This window comes from Aegilops tauschii, chromosome 6 (assembly GCF_002575655.3).
Source record: "Aegilops tauschii subsp. strangulata cultivar AL8/78 chromosome 6, Aet v6.0, whole genome shotgun sequence".
Taxonomy (NCBI): domain Eukaryota; kingdom Viridiplantae; phylum Streptophyta; class Magnoliopsida; order Poales; family Poaceae; genus Aegilops; species Aegilops tauschii.
The window spans coordinates 483258238-483264501 of NC_053040.3; the positions used below are offsets into that span (position 1 = coordinate 483258238).

The 6264-nt window shown below is 51.0% G+C and overlaps 1 pseudogene; it reads left to right on the forward strand.

The window, feature by feature from the left end:
- The first annotated feature begins 4204 nt into the window (after nt 1–4204).
- On the forward strand, nt 4205–5408 carry LOC123494388 (uncharacterized; annotated as a pseudogene).
- The last annotated feature ends 856 nt before the right edge of the window (nt 5409–6264 follow it).

Genomic DNA, 6264 nt, shown 5'->3' on the forward strand with positions numbered 1-6264 from the left:
GCTCGCAATAAAGCTAGGGTCCTGATCGAGCAAGACTACGTCCTATCTATCTACCTCTCCAAACACAATATCTTGAGTACCTATGATGGTGACTACATCTGCTGGCATGTGATGTTTGGACATAGAATCGAGTCCTTGTGAATGGGCAAAGCCAGGTGCTCTTATTTTACAATGGTAGGGACGATTACTCCCATTACTGACAAGAAAGACACCAAATTCACCTTTAGGTGCTTCAACTGCGGTATAGGTAGAAGGAGCTGGTACGGAAAAACCTTCTGTATAAAGTTCGAAATGGTGAATTGAGGTAGAGTAGACCGATGATCCGGTAGTCATTTGGCCGGCTATGGAAAGAAAAAGCTTGCATCTGCTCCCCCTAAACTATAACGGGTCCCATCTCTCTCCAAACCTAACGTGGTAGTTTCCCATCATAAGGCTTTCCATCTATAGATTGAGCCATTACCCACCAAGGATCCCATTCGTTCAGAACTCAGTCGACTGCTCCTATAGATAAGGCGGAACGTCCTTAGTTCAGCATTATAGCACATAGTCTCCGACACTACTACAGCGCTTCGCTAACTTGAAGCGCCTCGCTATGAGAATGACGCGCCGCTAACGCTCGGCTAAGTCGTCGAACCCTCGCGCTGACCATTCGCTTTCTAAGTAGCGAAAGCGCTTCTCTTTGCCCCTTAACTTCATAAAGTATTTGGAAAGAAAAGAAAGAGATTCTTGGTTTTATTGCTCCCGCTTCCTCATCTGCGCTCGTCAAGCCAACTTTGCTTTTTGGGAGGCGAAAGAGGGGTTGAAGCGGACATGTCGAAATGACAGCATCGAAGATATCTATATACATAGGAACTCTTATTCCGGACTGCGTTCCAGAAAAAGTAGCCTACTTGACAGAAAGGGCGGGCACTCTCGGCGCGGAGGTAGGCACTCTCGTCTTTCAACCCCACCGTCACTTTGAATTTAGTGGGGCACTGTTTACTTACAGCCTCTACGAGTTGCAAGTGAATGGGGCCGGTGCGTGGTGAACGGAAGGGTTCATCAAGCCATTTCTCACCTTAACCCCTAAACTAAATAGGAAGAGGGGTACTTGACTAATAGGGGGCAATTGCATTGCACCTGACTGTGAGGGACCTGTTGATACCTTATGTTCACTTCCTAACTAGTAGCCGGTTTCCTGTCGCGGAAGCCTTTTCCCAGTGCGCGGAGCCCCGATGAGGAAGGTGTTAGTGCTTTCTCATGGGGTCAATAATGCTAATCCCTCTTTTTGTGCCGGGAAGAAGATAAGAAAAGGCGAAGCCTTCACTTGGTTTCCCAACCTGTTGCTTCTAAAGGCTGCCCTCTCTCGGCTGGATTTTGGTCCAGCCTACTGCGAGGATCCCGTATCCCGTACATCGTCTTTCTCCCTCCTGGGTTCCCGTGGTTCCTATGCCACCGCGTTTCTTGGTCCTTTTCTTTTAGTGCTTCGACCCGAAGCGATAGCTTGACGCATTTTCCGTGGATAAGATGGCAGCGCTCCAGCTCACTAAAGAATGGGACGGCAGTGGTCCGCCGGCAAGCTCGTTCTGATCCTGGACGCAGTACATTGGAATCCTGAAGCACCACCACGAACGCTACCGCGCGTGCACCTGCGGTGCGGTAAGGCACCACCCTGTTGTGCCAGCAGCCAACTCCGGCGTGTCAGCTTAGTTATCCTCATCAAGCCACAACCTTGATGTCTAGCTTCCCAACTGGTAGACGGTTCCCTTTCCCCCGGATCAATGAAGAAGGGAGAAGTCAGTTGATTCCTCCGAAGAACCGGAAGCGAAGCGCTATGGGGGCGAGGGGACGGGAAAAGAAACTGCTCCGAAGAAAGATATTGGGGTTCCCAATGCTTCTCCACGCCCAACGAGATGCGCCAACCTCGGGATGCTTTACTCCTAACCCCACGGCGGTTCCGAGACGGAGCTTAACCTGAGTCTCGGTTAAGAACGGCGATGATCTATGTTTCACACGGCGCACGATTCCATGGATAGTTTCATTCGAGATCGTGATGGAGGACATAGCTTACGATCATCGGCTTTGATCATGCCACTAGGCGTTTGATTAGGACATTGCACAATGATCCGAACACTTTGTCGCATCTCTTCAATACGGATACAGTAACGATCATAGCTATCTCCTCTGGTACCTACTGGTACGTCAAGATCCGATTGGTCATGAACATCGTAAGGTGCTGCTCTTCGCGAATCCCAGCATACCCCAGGTTGGGATGGGTAGGCCCACCACTTCACTTCTGCACTTTCACTTAGGCCCGGGCCAAGTCAGTGGGGGGACCCTGTCGGGCTCCTTCCCCCCCCCCCCCCAAAACAAACTGTATGGGGGAGTTTCCCTTCATACGGCTCGAATCATTCTCAGATGCCCCGAGAGGCATCTTTCCTTATGATCTGGTGGTTCACACGCGGGCAAACGAGCACCGGCCGCAACAGCAAGGAACTATGACCAATAGAGTCAGACACAGAGCGTCATACTTCTTTATCTTGTGATGGTTGAGGAGTTTCTTTCTCAGAGGGTGCGGGACGCTTGCGGAGTCCGTGCCTTCCGTACCACCACAGGTCGTTCTTGGGCAGATCCCGCTCCTAAACATAAGGGAGGGATAGGGGGAAAGGGGCCCTAAAAATCATATAAATAGGGTTGTAGAAAGACCACTTTCATTCGACGTTCCGGGGCGCCCGATTCGATCGACGAATTTGGCGAGCTGATCCGCTTTGATCCAGGAGAAAGCCTAGTCAGCCACCTTTTCGGTGCAGGTCACGTGACCTACAGCTCGGCCTTCGCTTTTTGAGACTTCCTCTACCCACATCTCTATGTGCCCGCAGCACTTTCATATGGAGAAAGATGGGCTTACCATGTTCCATCAATAGCACCTAACCTATGCCGATTTTGGCGGACCGTGCTCCACCCCGGTGAACTCATGCGGTTCCGACGTGCCCAGAGGCCAGAGGCGAATCCGTTCACGGTCCGTAGGACCAACACCATTCGAAGGTTGATGGCCCGCCCCGCCTAGAATAGGAATCTTTGACTGGGCTTACACACATTCGCTCACTTACGCTGTCCCCCCTCAGCTCACCCTAGCCCCGGGTACGTCGTCTCCAAGGCTTCACACAAAATCTTCACTGACAACATATGCATGCTTTTGTAGGGTCAGGCAGAACCGTTGTTGCCTGATGGGAACTTCCCCCATATTGCTATCAATGTCTTCATGTCGCACGACCTCTTAACATTACACCACTGAATCCCCAATCCTTTGCTTGCTGTGCAGTGACAGTACCAATATCCACTAATCGTTGTTTCCAGATACGGTTGCCGTTTGACATCTCTTCTAATTCGTCGATACGAGAAGCAAATTGTTGTGTGGAGGAATCAATATCTCGACATAAGCCAAGGGCAGATCTTGTGCCACTCCACCAGGTCGTATGAAACTGGCATGCATCCTGGCTCCCGGGACTCTTTCATAGAATTCCAACAATTTCTCCCGCTCCTCAAAAGCCCAAAGGAACGGAGTTGATGCTCCCACATCCATAGCATGAGTAGTTGAAGCAAGTGAATGATTTGAAATTCGAGTTATTTCACAGAATAACACTCTTATATATTGAGCTCGTAATGGTACCTCACAATTCAAAAGTCTCTCTATGGCTGAAGAATGAGCGTGTTCTTGGGCCATCGTAGAAACATAGATAGGGTCAACGACGGAACGAACAACGAAACTTTACGACAGCTTTTCGTACACGTTCACTTGCATCACATACACAAGTGCTCTCTGAACCGTGCAATAAGGTCACCCATAACACGGCTCTCCCACTGGAGTTACCTTAGCCCCGGGCCATGCTATTCCATGATATTGGAAAAAGTTGACTAATTATTATCATCGTCTTGAAAGCTGGGCGCCTTTTGAATATGAGTGGGGCTCCTAGTCTAGGCGGCGCCTTCGTGGAGCCAAACCGAAGGAAGAGCAAAAGGGCGAGGCCACACATGGCTTCGAATAGGAGGGGGGCTTAGCTCTGGATCCCGCCTGCTTGCAGAAATGAATGGATCAGAAAGGGGGTTGGGCAGGAGGTGAAGGCCAGAAGAAGAAGAGAAGTGCGCCTTCCCGGTAAGGAAGAGGATAAAAAGGTGCTATCATCTATCTCGACCTATTTCCCGAGGCGTTGGAAATGCAGACCGGCTCAGAGAATCACTGGCGTGCTTTCTCTCCCCCATCGTTTCGCCAACAAAGAAGTCATCCTTGACTTGACTATTGACCATTCCATCCCTACCGAGCCGCCTCTTCGAAGTATTTACCTCTGCCTTTCTTTTTTGAGAACATACCCTTCAAATCAAAAAGAAAAAAATAAAAAAAAAGTTCCTCGTCTGTGATTTAATCGGCCCTAAGGGAGTTTACTCGACCCATTCTCCAGTCTCCCGCACTGCTCAAGTGTGCGACTCCGTATGAGGACCTCCTTCCCTTTTGCTCTGCCCAATCTCCGTTCACACGGTTATCAAAGCGGAGGAAGGGCGGGCAGCAGGTACCACGAGCCCTCTGTCCCACACATCTATCAAGAAGCAAGTGTAGTTCACCGGTTCCACCGAATGCTCCTATCTCTCGGCAAAGATCGTGTGAGTGTGCAGTTATGCTTCGGATGCTTCGCCATGGAATAGATCGATTCAGTTCCCCTTCTTTTCCGGTGCACTCGCTTTGTATCTCCGACACACAAGGAAGGACGCGGTGGGAAGAAAGCTGCCCTAGCCTCTGTCCGGTCGATCATTCCGCTGGCATCTTTCATTCACGCCTCCGTTTGACTGCCGCTCGGGAATGTAGTTGTAGATACGTGAGTCTTAGTGGGTCGTTGGCTCCACCTCTTATCTCCTTCTACGACATGCTGTAGTCGTCGCCATATTCAATATGTCACTTAGTCATATCTGCCTCGCAGCGGGTCAGCACCTCCGAAAGAAAAGGAGGGAGGACTTCATTCAGTGACTCCACGATCGCCCTCTAAACAATCAAAATAAGGTAAAGCTTGAAGATAAGTTTTGTACTCGATTAATTTCTCAGTCCCTCTAGTCGGGTGGGCGCCGGCCGGCCGGATCCCCCTGAAAACCGTACGTGCGGGTCTCCCCGCATGCGGCTCACGCCATTTGAGGTGGCCCAGCCCAGCATTCATTCGCAAATCCTGTAGTGAAACTGAGACTGCTCGACCTCGGAAGCTAATTCGCGTGTAGGCAGCGCTGTCTTAATACCGTTGACTGTATCTATTCATTGATACATTGGCTCGCTCCCCCCCCCTCTTTTTTCAAGAATGAATGAGCCGCTCGGACCTTCCATTTCCGTCAAATGACCCGGCTTCCCCTGGCTCTTCCACCGTCCGGGCTCCCTTTCCTCCCTATGCTCCCCCGGCGCAGGCCCACCATGCTTCGCGCCTGCGGCGTTTTCGCCAGACGGTCTTTGCCAGTAGTGCCATCCTCCTCGCAGGTTGTCTGTATGGGTGGGTTGTCCCTTGCTGCTATGTTCTGTTAGGCGCTATGAATTACAGGAAATTCAGTGGTTGACTTGGACAGCAGGCGGGTTACACGTTCCACTGTGCTGAGATGTGAGGTGCAGGTGGTGATGATCACCCCGGGGTATGCGCTAGCGCCCTTGACGGGCACTCCAGGACCCGCCTACGCTCGTGAAAACCCAGGTCGGTCCTCCGACCAGATGTGTGGATAACGAGGCCACCTTCACAACCTTCTCCCTTCTATCTTTATCCAAAGTCAGGTAGGGCGGTTCGCTTGAGTTGCTCAACCGTCCCTTTGCCCGGTGCTCATGACGCGCTACGGAACCTCCACCGTGCTAGCGGCATAGGAGCCTACTCAGCGTCAGCGGCTTCGTGCCGCACTGGAGTGATCCAATATGTGGTTCCGCACGTTCCACCACTTCTCCGTTCATTTCCAATACTGATCGTGAAACACCATGAGCAGCAGGATGTTGAGGTCCGGAATTCGAAGTGAAATTCTTGATTTGCCCATTCCTAGTCGTCATGGGAAAGAAATAAGAAAGAGATTATTCCCCTAGAGCTTGTCCAGTACCACCAGTACTCAAAATGCATCTCCGTGCGTCTACCTGGCGCTTTTATTAGCCGCCTTGCATGCAAGCGAAGCGCTATTGGCGGCAATTAATAGCTCACTGAGCGATGATTGATGCAGTCAGTCAGTGCCCTCGATTATTCTATTCCTGATAGAAGGATCATGGCGCCTCGGAAGCATTCC